The sequence below is a fragment of the Pipistrellus kuhlii genome, unplaced genomic scaffold (genome assembly GCF_014108245.1).
Source record: "Pipistrellus kuhlii isolate mPipKuh1 unplaced genomic scaffold, mPipKuh1.p scaffold_m20_p_15, whole genome shotgun sequence".
Classification (NCBI taxonomy): domain Eukaryota; kingdom Metazoa; phylum Chordata; class Mammalia; order Chiroptera; family Vespertilionidae; genus Pipistrellus; species Pipistrellus kuhlii.
The window spans coordinates 15,324,364-15,340,639 of record NW_023425460.1 but is presented as its reverse complement, the minus strand read 5'-3'; the positions used below and the strand labels follow the sequence as shown (position 1 = coordinate 15,340,639).

The following is a 16,276-nucleotide window of genomic DNA, read 5'->3' as shown; positions in this document are numbered from 1 at the left end:
CCGAGTTTTTAACAAGCGCCGGTTAACATTTAATTTCTTTTCCAAGTAAAAAACTTGGGCTTTTTAACTACAAAAGTCTGATCTATATCTAGCTAAAGAATATACTGAAGCAGAAAACAATCTAAGCAACATTTTAGAAGTTAAAAAAAAAAAAAAAAAGCGGGGGTGGGGGGGGGGCGGCTGGAGAGACTTGAAAGAACAAAGTCCAAATTCCCACCCAAGCAGGTCTATTGAAAAACACGATACTGTTAGCAAACAAGTTGGGGGTGGGGATGGGAGTACATCACACACAAAAAACCTCAGAAAACATCCCCCACTCACTTAAAACATTATATTCTGAAAAACATAATCGGAAACATTTTTTTCTGTAAACAAACTCGTTTTTAAAATAATATTTTTACAGTTATGAATTTACCACACAATAAACTACTTTCTAAACAAATGAAATAGTTAAAAATTCTTAAAAGAACACTAAGGCTAGATCTATAAAGGCAGTGACCTTAATACATAAGACCGAGAAGCAAAACCAAATGTAAATTAAGACAAAAGAAAAAGGAAGCAGAAAAATACAAACCGTACTTTGTTCTCGGTAATTTTAAAATATCTTTAAATCTCAGAAATCCACGACCCGGCTTTAAAGGTCAAGAAGTACAGCTGGTATTTCCATTTTGTTTTTGAGCAGTATTTTTTTATCCAGCCTAAATACTATTTCAGTCTTTTAAAAAAACGAAACAAAAAAACACCCAACACAAACTCACAGGCAAATGGCTCTCGAACCAAGCATTTCTGAAATCACTTGAAGCGTCGTCATTGTACAGGAGGAAAAGCCAAGACCACAAAACGAAGCAGAGGCTGTAACCCAACAAATCTCCGACGAGCAAATGACGATTTTCTGTCTGCTCTGGCTCAACCCCGGCAGTGATGAGGATTACAACTCGCTCTTTGTCGTCGGCGGTGTGGTGTTAACGACTAAGAAATCCTGCAGCTGAAGCACTACTGCATCCTCCGATCTGGGTCAGGATAATTTCTCTTGAGGTCGCTTACATAACCAGTAAGATACTCCAAATAGAGAGAACAGCCATCCACCAGCTAGAGAAAGCCTTTCCCACTGTACTGTCTGCGTGGAAACAAACTGCAGCAGCTTCCAACAGTGCAGACACCCAAATGAGAACGACTACTTGGCTGAGGGCACACAGAGAAGGGAAGAGGCGGTGCTCTGTAAACTGTAACTAATCCCCGTCACAGGTGCTGATGGAGTCACTTCCAGCACGAGTCACATTACTGGTGATTACTCATTTGGCTGCGGCCATAGAGACTGGCTCATAATTTTAACAACAGACAAAGACAGACTAGTGGCTAGACTGAAAGCTCAAGTTTACTGTCTCCTTCATAAAGCAAATACAAAGTTTTTGCTTTCCAGATCTAACAAGGTGTGAAAGTGCAGAAAACAAATACTATATAAATCTCTCTCAAGTAGACAACAATTAAGCATAACTTTAAATCATCAAAAATAAGTTCAGTGTTTTCAAGTAAAAGATTTATTAGTATAATCATTTTTCCTTAAAAATATACTAATATAAACAACCTCAAGAAAAGAAGTTTAAAATAGTCTAAGTGAAATCAAATGATATAACCAACAATCCCAGAGGCACTATACTCAAAAGAAAAACCTGATAATATTAATTTTGGCAGATTTTTAAAAATATTCCTGGAACATTTTCATTCTTTATAAAAACAATTTAATATAATTTACAATTATAAATAAACCTTATAATTTGAAAACATAAAATATATTTTCTGATGTCATTTAATATGTATTTTTTAAAATTTATTTTTATTGATTTCAGAGAGGGAGACAGAGATAGAAACATCAATGAGACAGAATCATTGATCAGCTGCCTCCTGCACACCCCCCACTGGGGATTGAGCTCACAAGCTGGGTATGTGCCCTTGGTCAGAGTGGAACCTAGGATCCTTCAGTCCAACCGCAGGCTGAAGTTCAATCCACTGAGCCAAACTAGCTAGGGCTCTAATATGCACTCTTAATTTCTTTCTTTCTAAACTGGAATTATACCAGATTGTCTAGTGTGGTAGCCACTAGTTACATAGCTTCTGAGCCACAGAAATGTGATTAATCTGAATTTTGAGATGTTTGCTGTTATGTGTAAATACACATGCTAAATATGAAACATAATTCAAGTACCTGCAAGAGCCAGAAATTTTTAGATTTCTTAATGATGTGAATTGTATTTTATTATAAATTTGGCCTATATAGGTACCTCAATTTCAAGAAATCTAAAAATTCACATTGATATTTTTTAATACCACATATGCAACCAGTTCATCAAGTCATGTTAAGAGAAACACTTCAAACCACCAGTCCTGTCAGTTTCTTTTTAAAGAAAAACATCAAGTTAACTATTGAAGATATTTTGAATTTAGTATATAATGGACTTACACTTATAAAAAATCTTGATCATACATTTTGTTATAAATGCAAAATATGCATAATGGCTATTCTAAGAATGTTATTAATATATAGCTTTAGAACACCAATGGTGCTAAAATACAAAACTTAAGAAAGAAGTATTTTTCAAAGAATGAGTCCAATAAATATTAAATCATACACAACAGCCAAAGAAGTTATTAATAAACAACTCACGTAAGACATGACTATAAAACACTATATGGGGAAAAATATAATTTGCAATGTCATATAAGTTACCAAAAACCAAAAAACTGCATAAATATGTCAGCCTTATTATGATCCCCAAACAAAAAAAAAAACACATTTTATGCAGGTTATTATAAGCTACTAAATTTTAAATACATTTCATACTACTTTTCTACCATTTATTGTATATTAGAGAGTGAATTTGTTGGTTTACAGGATTCACCTTACAATCTCACATAAATTTAGGTTTGATATAAATTTGAAAATAGCTGTTTTTGTTCCTCAAGTATTATCAGGCCCCTACAGACAAATAGCACACAGAACTACAATTAGCTAACTACTGTCATAATATTTATATTTCTAATGACATAGAATGCAATACTTTTTATAAAATAAAAATAAATACCAATACTGAAAAATCATTTATTTTAATTTCATTCTACATCAGGGCTGAAATAAAATGAGATACTTCATTACTATAAAGAAACACTAGCCTGCGGAAACCGGTTTGGCTCAGTGAAAGGTCCCCGGGTTCAATTCCAGTTAAGGGCATGTACCTTGGTTGCGGGCACATCCCCGGTAGGGGGTGTGCAAGAGGCAGCTGGTCGATGTTTCTCTCTCATCGACATTTCTAGCTATCTCTCTTTCTCCCTTCCTCTCTGTAAAATAACAATAAAATATTTTAAAAAAAAAAAAAAAGAAACACTAGCCTGACTGGTTTGGCCTAGTGGATGGAGCATAAACCTGTGGACTGGGGGACATATGTCTTGTTTGCGGGCTCATCCCCAGTGGGGAGTGTGCAGGAGGCAGATGAATCGATGTTTCTCTCTCATCGATGTTTCTGACTCTATTCCTCTCCCTCTCCCTTCCTCTCTGTGGAAAATCAAGGAAATATATTTTATAAAAAACAAAAACAACACTATACAGTCAATTCTTAATGCAAATGAAGGTGAACAGAGGTATAACTATTTGAAAATCACAAATACCTTTTTTAAGATAGATTTTTTTTTTTGAGAGAGAGAGAGAGAGAGAGAGAGAAACAGCGATTGATTGAACCCACAACCTGGGCTTGTGCCCTGACCGGGAATTGAACCAGTGACCTTTAGGAGCACAGGACCATGCTCAGCCTACTGAATCACAGTGGCCAGGGCCACAAATATCTTTTTAATATTGAAGTTGAACTTGACATATTTTATAAATATATGAATTTGAGTTTGACTTCTGGTAAATTTCTAACACAAACAAAAGGAATGAACTAACAATATACTAGTAGAGTACCTACTTGGTAGCAAGCATTAAGTTGCTCAGCTTTCACATCAAGTCTCTTCATTCTCTCTGGTCCTTACAACTCATTCGGGGTGATAGATACCATCTTTTAGACAGTAAAAAGCACCAATTTAAGGACAACAGCACTTCAGTTCTTTAAATTGGTTGTCCTTGTGGTTGATCTGTACCTTCCTTAATGGATTAAGGAAGAATATTGAAGAGTTACTGATAATTTTTCTTTCCTTTTCCATTTTTTTAGGTGGGGGGAGGGGAGGAGAAGGTCTTATCTGACAGCTAATGGAGGCTAGAGGAAGAGGAAACTACTCTAGTTACTGCCCAGAAATACACATCTCTTACTTCCTTCCTTTTTGGCTGGTTTCTAGGTTACAAGCTGAATAAATCAACAGAGGTGAGAAAGTAAACAGAGGCTAAAAGGAAGGCAACATTGTATGACTATCTTAAGAAAATATGTTCCTTCCAATAATATAAGAACCTTTTTGTGCAATTGAAAGTTAAAATAAATGAATATTTTGGTTCCATCTGTCATAGGCCATAAAAGAAATAAATCCTCATCTTAGAGATACAGAAGCCTAAACAAACAAGTGGATTTCTGTAAATATATAGACTTTACAAAAATAAAAAAAACTAACTGAAAACAAAAACAGATCCAGAGACAGAGAAGCATTGATCAGACTGTCAAACTTCAGAGGGAAGGTAGGGGAGGGTGAGGAAGGTAGGGAAGGAAGGGGGAGAGATCAACCAAAGGACTTGTATGCATGTACAATATATAAGCTTAACCAATGGACACAGACACCAGGGGGGGTGAGGGCATGAATGGGTGTGAGGGGAGGAGGCAATGGAGGGATAACGACACATACTATGTAATACCTTAATCAATAAAGGGAAAAAATTGCAAAAAATAAAAAAGCTCTAACTTCAATGGCCTACCATTCTATATATATATTTTATATGTAAGGGTAGGAAAGGAAGATGAACAATGGTAGCTAAGAGGATTTCAAACTGATATGGTCTTATAGGAAAGCTAAACTAGATTTAGGAAAATATTTAATATGCTATACTGTACTAGAAATCTATGCCATTTTTCAATATGCCATATTGTACTAGAAATCTATAAAAATATATAATCAAACGTGTAACTCCTGAATCATGGTAATATACAAAGGATTAACTTCTTCACATTAATGAATACCTGAAGATCTTCCAGGTACTACCAAGATTGTATACCACAGTTTCATACCTTCCACAGACTATGAGTTCTATAACAATTTCCACATGATAGGAATTTAACCTTACTGATTTTAAGAACTCTTTACACATCCCTAAAGCACGGAGCACAACCACATCAACCAATATGTATCAAATGTTTTATATGTGCAGGACACTGCTTGGCCCTGAGGACACAATGGTGAGGAAAACACAACTAAGTTCCTACCCTAGCATGCTTTACAGACTTTTAGAAGGAAACAGACATATAGAAATATCAAAGAAATAAAAAATTACAATCCGGTTAATGTATTCAAATAATACATGAAGAACTAGGGCTCCTTTAATTTCTTCACTATATCCTTGAAAACTGCCTCAGGCATCAGAGGAGGGGAGTGCAAAACAATGTGTCCTTTTTTTTTTTTTTAACTTTGCAGATATGTCATTGATTTTAATGACATAAGTTTAGCTAAAAAAAAAAATCAATGCTGAGACTATGAAAACGTAATACTTTCTATGGAAATAGTCACTATATTTTCCAATAAGCATGATGGCTGACCTCAGTGTACTTTATTTTTTCATTCTAGACTTTCTGAATACTAATACAGGACATATTCTAACTCTAGAATAGTTCCCAGAGTTTATCATCTCTTTGACGTCACTTTCAGAATCTCCCTGATTAGTCCTTCTTTCCTCCCAATATTATGAGGTTTTACTCACTTTTCTTTCTACAACTTTGCAGATGTGTGCGGCTAAGATAACCATATTTCCTGTGTACAAATAAATTAATAATTAAAAACTGTGTTTTGAGATCTGAAATTTAATGGTCTCCCAACTTACTAGGACATAGTCATATTTATATCCTGTTAGCACATAAAGCCAAACATAACTAGAATTAAATGCTTAAACAACTTATGTTATTTAATTCTTTCAAAACACTGAAGTATCACTACTTCAGAAGTAGATATCTCAAAATTCATTAATATAATAATCCTGCTTTGTGATTTACTTTGTTTCCCTACTCATATGTAATATTCTGATTACTTAATATTTTTCCTTTAAAACTTTGTCAATAATAAATATGTAATTTTCCTACAAATTATTCCATAACTTTAATATAACTTTGATAAATAATTCCAAAAACATTTTGGATCCAGACAAATCAACTTCATGAAAAAGCAAATATAATCAGGAGTGTTCTAGGAAGGAAGGAAAAATAAATAAATGATAAGAAACTAGCCCTAACAAATACTACAATATATTTCAATGTTCCAATTACTTATAAACATTGTGTGAACTTGCAGTATAAATTAACAGTCATCAATGTACAATTTAGAAAGTCTTAAAATATAGCATCACATGAGCATGGAAATTTAGCGGAAGGTAAAAGGTGTTTTCAAATCAGAGGAAGAAAAAAAAAATGAGGAAAAAGTTTGAAAAGAAGGAAAAGAAAAACAGGTCGGCCCTAGCTGATATGGCTCAGTTGGTCATTGTCCCATGTACCAGAAAGTTGCTAGTTCCATTCCTAGTCAGGGCATTTCCCTGGATTGTGATCTCAATGCCCTGGTGGTCAGCATACAGGAAGCATCTGATAGATGCTCTTCCCTCACATCAATGTTTCTCTCTGCCCCTCTCCCTTCCTCTCTCTCTTAAGAAATAAGTAAATAAAAATGTTGAAAAGAAAATCAGGCTGTTAGTTGAATGATTTTTACATTGTAAAATAGCGTCAAAAAACTGTATTGTTTTCATGCTTATTGGCATGAAGTGACAAAGAGCAAAGTATTTTGCCATCTGCTGAATAAAACTTTAAACTTTGAACTTAAAATGGAGGAAAATGAAACCAGTCTAAAAGAAACTGCAAAATTATAGATTAACAAGGAAAAGCGGTAGAACATAATAAATTTATATATTTTTAATATGCTTTACTGACAGTTATGTCACCTTTCAGAAAGAAAAAAATAAGCAGAATTAGGAAAAGAAAGCAACTTGAGTAAAGATTTTTTGTTTTGTTTTTTTATGTTTCAAATAAAAATGTTTTAGAAGTTATGTTCAGAAAAAGAACACATGGAAAGATGATAAAACACTAATAGTTAAAAGAAAAGTTTATTTAATTCCTATTTTGTTCTTGTTTTTTTCTCAAGAAAATTTTTTAATATATTGTATTTTGTTGATTTTTTTCAGAGAGTAAGGGAAAGGGATAGAGTGAGAAACATCAATCAGCTGCCTCCTACACACTCCCCACTGGGTATGTGCCCACAACCAAGGTACATGCCCTTCACTGGAAGCCTTGAGTCCACAGGCCAATGCTCTATCCACTGAGCCAAACTGATTAGGGCAAGAAAAAATATTTTTAATATGTGAACGGTAAACTAAAGATTAAAAACATACTAAACCATAAAGGACAGGTAGAGAAGCCTTTTTTGTTTAAAAAAAAAGAAGAAGAAGAAAAAAGAAAGACCAGAATTAGTTTCCCTTATAAATAATAAAAGTGTATTAAATATGATTTGAAAAACAAAATGAGTCAAAAGAATCCCATAGTTTTAACCAAGAAGTCAAGCAGTTAACCATGTCATTCATTGCAGTTTCAGCTTGTTTTCAAAAGTATATTTGTTACCAAGTTTCAAGATACATTCAACTTAAATCACTCAATTTACTTGGTGCTTTTTATCATATTATTATATTGCCATCATTTCAAAGAGCTACTTAATAAATACTTTAGCCCTAACCGGTTTGGCTCAGTTGATAGAGCGTCAGCCTGTGGACTGAAAGCTCCCAGGTTCGATTCCAGTCAAGGGCATGTACCTTGGTTGTGGGCACATCCCAGTAGGGGGTGTGCAGGAGCACAATGTTTCTCTCTAATCTAACTCTTTCTCCCTTTCCCTTCCTCTCTGTAAAAAATCAATAAAATATATTTTAAAAATATATTTCAGGTTTTTAAAAAAATAAATACTTTATCAAGTAAATGTGCATTAAGTTTAATTACGTATTTTCTAGTGTTGGATATTTAAGGACATTTTTACTTCCCCTAATATTACAAAAAATATTAAGAAAATCTTCATACTTATATTAAAGAACTAAAAATCAACTTTAATTTGCAGATGACATGATATTGTACATAAAAAACCCAAAAGACTCCATTAAAAAACTACCGTACTTTTCGGACCATAAGACGCACTTTCCCCCCCCCAGAAGTGGGGGGAAAAAGTCCCTGTGTCTATGGTCCAAATATAGCCTACACATATACTGTAAAAAAAAAAAAAAAGTTTTTGTACTTGCCCGGCTCTGTGTGGTCTCTGTGTGCTTGCCCGGCTCTAAAATGGTTCTAAATGCTGCTGTTTACTTTACAGGGTTGATTACATGTGTTTATGACTGTGATGTTGGGTTTTAATGCACATAAAATATTTTAGGACACTATTTGTTTCAGAATCTTTTTTTCTTCATTTCCCTTCTCTAAAAACTGGTGCATCTTATGGTCCGGAGCGTCTTATGGTCCGAAAAATACGGTAATTGACTTAATAAATGAATTTGGCAATGTAGCAAGATACAAAATTAATGCCAAGAAATCCATGGCATTCCTATACACCAACAGTGAAACTACAGAAACAGGCTAAAAAAGCAATTCCATTTACCATTGCACCAAAAAATTAAGACACCTAGGAATAAATTTTACTAAGGAAGTAAAGGACCTATTTGCGGAAAACTACACGACACTGAAAAAAGAGATAGAGGAAGATGTAAGGAGATGGAAGAACATACCATGTTCATGGATTGATAGAATCAACATCATCAGAATGTCTATAGGTTCAATGCACTCCCCATTAAAATACCAACGGCATATTTCACTGACCTAGAAAGAACTCTCCAAAAGTTCATTTGGAACAATAAAAGACCCCGAATAGCCACAGCAATCCTGAGAAAGAAGAGTAAAGGAGGAGGGATCTCAATACCAGACTTCAAACTATATTACAAAGCCACTGTTCTCAAAACAGCCTGGTAATGGCACAAGAACAGACATATAGATCAATGGAATAGAATCGAGAACCCAGATATCAACCCAAATCAATATGCTCAATTAATATTTGACAAAGGAGGCACAAATATACAATGGAGTAAAGACAGTTTCTTCAATAAATAGTGTTGGGAAATTTGGACAGATACATGCAAAAGAATGAAACTAGATCACCAACTTACACCATTCACAAAAATAAACTCAAAATGGATACAGGACTTAAACATCAGACGGGAAACCATAAAAATACTAGAAGCATCCACAGGCAGCAAAATCTCAGACGTAGGCCAAAAGAACTTCTTCACTGATACTGCCCCTAGGGCAATAGAAGCTAAAGAGAAAATAAACAAATGGGACTACATCAAAATAAAAAGCTTTTTTACAGCAAAAGAAACCATCAACAAAACAACAAGAAAGCCCACAGCGTGGGAGAACATATTTGCAAATAATACCACTGATAAAGGTTTAATCTCTAACATTTACAGACAGCTTATACAACTAAATAAAAGGAAGATGAATGATCCAATTAAAAAATGGGCAATGGACCTAAATAGAATATTTTCAAAAGAAGACAGAAGGAAGGCCAAAAGGCACATGAAAACATGCTCAAAGTCACTAATTGTCCGAGAGGTGCAAATCAAAACAACAATGCGGTACCATCTCACTCCTGTCAGAATGGCCAACATCAAATCAACAAACGACAAGTGTTGGCGAGGTTGCGGAGAAAAAGGAACCCTCGTGCACTGCTGGTGGGAATGCAGACTGGTGCAACCACTGTGGAGAACAGTGTGGAGTTTCCTCAAAAAACTGAAAATGGAACTCCCATTTGACCCAGTAATCCCACTCCTAGGAATATATCCCAAGAAACTAGAAACACCAATCAGAAAGGATATATGCACCCCTATGTTCATAGCAGCACAATCTGCAATAGCCAGAATTTGGAAACAGCCTAGGTGCCCGTCAGCAGATGATTGGATCCAAAAACTATGGTACATCTACACAATGGAATACTATGCTGCCATAAAAAAGAAGGAATTCTCATCATTTGCAGCAACCTGGATGGAACTGGAGAACATCATGCTGAGTGAAATAAGCCAATCAATGAAAGAGAAACACCACATGACCTCACTCATTTGTGGATGATAAAGAACATTATAAATTGATGAACCAAGAGACAGATATAGAGACAGTAAAGCAACAGGCAGACTGTCAAATTACAGTGGGGAGGGGAGGAAGATCTGGAGGAGATAATAGATCAACCGAAGGACTTGTGTACATGCATATAAGTACAACCAATAGACATAAAACTCTGGGGAGGGAGGGTATGTATGGGAGGGAGGGAGGGAGGGGGGCAAAAAAAAAATCAATAAAATATATTTTTTTAAAAATCAACTTTAGATGGCTTAAATAAGTTACAGGTTAGAGTATTAAATTGATATAAACTCAGAGCCATTACTGGTAGTCTTTAAAAAAAAAAATACCATGTCATTAACATATTAGAGATAGGCATCTATTAATATTTATAAAGCAGAAAAGGGGCAAGTTACAAACTACACCTAATAAATTTGAGTTCAAAACAAAATCTGAAATGGATGATTAGAATCATAAAAACAATAGTGATTACTAAGAGCAAAATACAGGGTGGGACAAAGGAGATTTTAGTTGTTCCTATGGAAAAGAATGCTAGAATAAATAACAAATAAGCCCTGGCTAGTTTGGCTCAAAAGGCAGCTGACTGATGTTTCTCTCTCATCAATGTTTCTAGCTTTCTATCCCTCTCTCTTCCTCTCTGTAAAAAACTCAGAACAAACAAACAAAAAAATAAAACAAACAAAACCCCAGCATTGTACTGGCAAAAAACATATCGATTAATGGAACAGAAGAGAGAGCCCAGAAATAAACCTAAACCAAACTAATATTTGACAAAGGAGGCAAAAAACACACAATGGTGTAAAAGAGTCTATTCAATAAATGATGTTGGAAAAACAGATACATAAAAAAATAAATTAAAATACCTTCCTACACCATATTCAAGAATAAACTCAAGATGGATCAAAGACTTAAATGTAAGTCTGGGAACCATAAAAACCCTAAAAGAAAACATAGGCAGTAAAATCTCAGACTTTTCTCTTGGCGATATTCTTTTGATATATCTCTTTGGACAGGAGATACAAAAGAAAAGATAAACAGACTGAACTACATCAAAACTAAAAAGTTTTTACACAGCAAAGCAAAAAAAGAAGACAACACACTCATTGGAAGAACATATTTGCCAATAATACATCCGAAAAGGGGTTAATATTCAAATCTCTGAATAACTCATATAACACAACACCATAAAAAAAATCCAAATAAAATATGGGCAGAGAACCTGAATAGACTATTCTACAAAGAAGACATAAAGATGAACAATGTAAACATGAAATTATGCCTTAACATAACTAATCATCAAAGAAATGCAAATTAAAACCATAATGAGACATCAGCTCATATTTTTAAGAATGGCTATCATCAATAAACAACAAGTGTTGGCCAGGATATGGAGAAAAGGCAACTGCAGTGCTCTGTTGGTGGGATTGCAGATTGGTGCAGCAACTATGAAAAACAGTATGGAGGTTCCTCCAAAAATTAAAAATGTAACTGCCTTATGATCCAACAATTCCATTTCTGAGTATATATCTGGGGAATTCTAAAACATTTGTTTTAAAGAATGCATGTACCATTATGTTCATTATAGCATTATTTACACTACCCAAGATATAGAAGCAACCCAAGTGCACATTAACAGTGGATAAAAAAGAGGTAGTATTGTACATGTACACAATGGAATATTACTCAGCCATAAAGAAGAAGGAATCTTCCTATCTGCAACAGCATGGATGGATGGACCTGATGCGTATTATGCTAAGTGAAATAAGACAATCAGAGAAAGACAAATACCATTTGATTTCACTCATATGCGGAGTCTAAAGAACAAAATAAACAAAAAAACAGAAAGAGACTCAAAGAGAATAGACTGATGTTTGCCAGAGGTGTGGGAGTGGAAGACTGAGTGAAAAAGATAAAGAGATTAAGTATAGGTTGATAGTTACAAAATAGTCACAGGGATATAAAGTACAGCATAGGGAACATAGGCAATAATATTGTAATTACTATGTATGGAGCCAGGTTGGTACTGGAAATATTGTGGGCAACACTTTGTAAAGTAAATGATTGTCTAGCCACTATGCCTGACACCTGAAACTAATGAAGTATACTGAATGTAAACTGTAATTAAAAATAAATTTAAATTTAAAACTAACTAACTAACTAACTAACTAAAGATAAAAGGTTACTTTTAGAGTGGTTCTCAATCAGCCAGCTACAATGGCAGCTCCATGAGTTGAGCGAAGGGAGGGGTAACAGCCACAGGTGCTGATTCCTGTGGTCACTGTATATGGAACTTTATCTAATTTACTCTCTGTGGCCAGCAGTAAACTTGGCATAAAAGCCACTAGTGTATATAATGGGAAAGGTAGACTGATTGATGATATTGCTTTGATGAAGGATGATAATGTTTTGTTTGTGTGTGAAGGAGAGCCATTCATTGATCCTCAGATAGATTCTAAACTACCTGAAGGGTTGTCAGGATCTCACACAGACTGGCTTACATTAAATGTCGGAGGGCGGTACTTTTACAACTACACAGAGCACTTTAGCGAACAAAGAACCCGACAGTATACTGGCCCACATGTTTAAGGACAAAGGTGTCTGGAGTAATAAGCAAGATCATAGAGGAGCTTTCTTAACTGACCAAAGTCCTGAGTACTTTGAACCAATTTTGAACTACTTGCATCATGGACAACTCATTGTAAATGTTGGCATTAATTTACTGGGGGTGTTGGAAGCAGCCAGATTTTTTGGTATTGACTCACTGATTGAACACCTAGAAGGAGCAATAAAGAATTCTCATCCACCAGAGGATCATTCACCAATATCACAAAAGGAATTTGTCTGATTTCTCCTAGCCACTCCAACCAAATCAGAATTGTGTTGCCAGGGGTTTAGACTTTAGTGGTGATGATCTTTCTTATTTGGACCTTCAATACATTAACTTCAAGATGGCCAATTTCAGCTGCTGCAATCTTGCACATGCAAATCTCCGCTGTGCAAATCTTGAAAGAGCTGATCTCTCTGGATCAGTGCTTGACTGTGCAAATCTCCAGGGAGTCAAGATGCTCTAATCTAATGCAGAAGGCGCATCCTGAAACTGTGTAATTTTGAAGGTTCTTCTGGTCTTAAAGCCAATTTAGAAGGTGCTAATCTAAAAGGTGTGGATATGGAAGGAAGTCAAATGACAGGCATTAACCTGAGAGTCGCTACCTTAAAAAATGCAAAGTTGAAGAACTGTAACCTTAGAGGAGCAACTCTGGCAGAAACTGATTTAGAGAACTGCGACCTGTCTGGGTATGACCTTCAGGAAGCCAATCTGAGAGGTTCTATCGTTAAGGGAGCTATATTTGAAGAGATGCTGACACCACTCCATGTGACACAAAGTGTCAGACAAGACTTTAGGGCTGGAGAAAGATACTCAAGATGAAAATGTTTTCCTTATCACTTTTATTTCTCCACTCAGTTGTCTAGAAGAAAAACACAAAAAGACAAAACCATTTAGAGGATTATGCTTGTTCTTAGTGGTGCATAAGGAAAAAAAGTGGCTTTTCCCCACATTCTGGTTTTAACAGAGAAGCACTCATTTACCAGCTATAGGGAAGCCAATTAGACTGCTGCCTTTAGAGTGGAGTAGGGGGTTCGCCTGGCTTTATGACCAGGAATGGTATCTATCATGTTTGCTTTAAATAGGCATGATGTGGCATTACCATCTTGATTTGAAATGCATTTGAGGATTTTCTTTTATGAGAAGCACAACATATTAAATTGTATTGAGTCTAAAGATGCATATGGATATTTAAGTTGTTAAACTTAAAATTTCAAGAGGTTGTTCAGGTTATAAAAAGCTTTCGGGCTGCCTCTCTTTACATGTCACACCATGTGAATATGGTGAGATCAGACTCCCAAAGGCTCTCTTTTCAGGTTCATTTTAATAATGGTTATTTTTTTTTTTAGAACAAAATAGTAGCTGAATTAAAGAAATCCTCCATTCTTACTGGTTGAGACAAGAGTTGAAAGAAAGACATCATTGTCAGCTGAAGCTACAGTGGAGCTCTATAGTAACAACCTATAGCAACAACTTTTAAAGGAACACTCCTCAGAATTTCATTCTAAGCAAGTTCCACTCAATGCAGACCAGGCAATTTTTTTATTTACACTATCAGCCTAGTTTCCTCCTGAACAGTCAAAACAAGCATAGGAAGATACTTCAAAACCAAAAAACCAAGGTGTTACTAATATTTAATTCAGTGACCAAATAGTTTAATCAGGGCCAGCTTAGATCTAGATACTAAGTCTCAATCAACTGTAATCAACCCTGCAAAATATGAATGGGTATTGCAAAGTCATCTTTTAGATAGCTACACAATAGATTGCAGCTAAAACTCTACAGCGGAGAATAAGAGATTTTAAACCATTTAATTATAGCCACCGAAAAACTTGAAAATAAAAATATTTGGCTGGTCCAAAATGTAATACCAGTCAGTCAGCACTCGTGGTTCTTTAACTTTTATTTTCTGGTTTGGTTTTCTTTTAATAATTTTAGCCTCATTTTCTTAAGTCATTATCTCTCTACAGAAGCAGAGAAGAGGCCTGTACTTCCTCACCAATAAACGGTGTCTTTACATCTGCCTTAAATGGATTCTGAATTAAGCAATGAATTATTAAAACCCACTTTGTATTTTTTTGGAGGATGACATGTCTTGAGTATTTACATAGCTTATTCTATATATACATACGCAAAGCTTTCCTTACAGTGAAGGTTATATGCATAGTGGGAGGAGATAAGGCCTTTACAGGTAAAAGAAAGCAACCTCAGAAATGAATTATTATTTTTACCAGAGAAGTACTGTACTGAAAGATAACTATTGTATTTTCATAATCAATTTGTGCCTAAGTTATATTTAAACCATTTCACTCTGTAGTATATTTTCAACAACTATAGAAAATGTAGTTCAGTTAATTAAGGGTACCTCTTGTAGACATAACCTAAAAGTGCAAAAGAGTCTGAAAGAGGAAACATGATAGTTTTAGAAACTGCATAGTTCGGGTCCAATGTATACTGCACTAATAAACAATGTGAAATGTTGGGGGGGCGGGGAAGGTTACTTTTATCAAGACAACCTGTGGTATGTAAGTCAATGAACTATGGGCTGGATGACAGTTCTTGATGCATTTGTACCTGATAAAGAATACTGAATAATTGTATTGTTTTTAACTTATAACATGCTATCTTTTCATCTTTGTTCTTACATACTATGACTTGAAGGCTGTCTTTATATGACAACTAATGACAAAATAATTCTGAAATATATCATAAAATATAATGAAGAACTACATTTTTAAGTGATCAAGAAAAGCTGGAATAAGGATTAACCCCCAACGTTAACAGTGAAAAAGTTAGATCCAATTTTTAGGTTTAAAAAAATCACACCGTGTTTCCCCGAAAATAAGACCTAGCGCATGGAAAGATAAGACATCCCCTGAAAATAAGACCTAACGCAACTTTGGGAGAAAATATTAATATAAGATACTGTCTTATTTTCGGGAAAACAGGGTAGTAGAATATAATGAAGATCCAGCTCCCTAGAAAACCATGCAAAAGAATCTCAAAGACACAAAATCAATACAAGCTATATATTAAAAAGTGCGGGTAAATTTTTGACACAAAGTGCTAAGACCAAGGGAGTAATAATAGTCCTTTCATATTTTGCATGTTTATACCATCTTCGAATGACTTGTTCAATTTGGGACATCAGAATATAAGAGAAACAATTATAAACTAAGGTTGTGTCAAAGAAATGTAAAAATCATGAAATACTAGGATCATTAGAAGAAATAGATATGTCTTGCCTGGAGATGAGGAGGAGGACAAACAATAATTATGTACTATACTACAGGCCCAGTGCAAGAAATTCGTGCATGGGAGAGGGGTGTCCCTCAACCTGGCCTTC

The 16,276-nt window shown here is 35.0% G+C and overlaps 1 protein-coding gene and 1 pseudogene across 12 annotated transcripts in view; one reads left to right on the top strand and one right to left on the bottom strand.

Annotated features, from left to right (window-relative positions):
• JMJD1C (jumonji domain containing 1C) overlaps window positions 1–16,276 on the bottom strand; it is a 183,760-nt gene that overhangs the window by 87,958 nt on the left and 79,526 nt on the right. Inside the window, exon 1 of one of the 12 annotated variants that reach the window (XM_045581822.1) lies at window positions 580–1,181. The exons of 8 other annotated variants lie outside the window; for them this stretch is intronic. The gene's annotated coding sequence lies outside the window, so the exon portion shown is untranslated. Of the gene's footprint in view, window positions 1–579; window positions 1,182–16,276 lie in introns of those variants that run through there. 3 more of the 12 variants (XM_036438362.2, XM_036438359.1, XM_045581823.1) reach the window with 3 other exon arrangements.
• LOC118718982 lies at window positions 882–14,977 on the top strand (annotated as a pseudogene).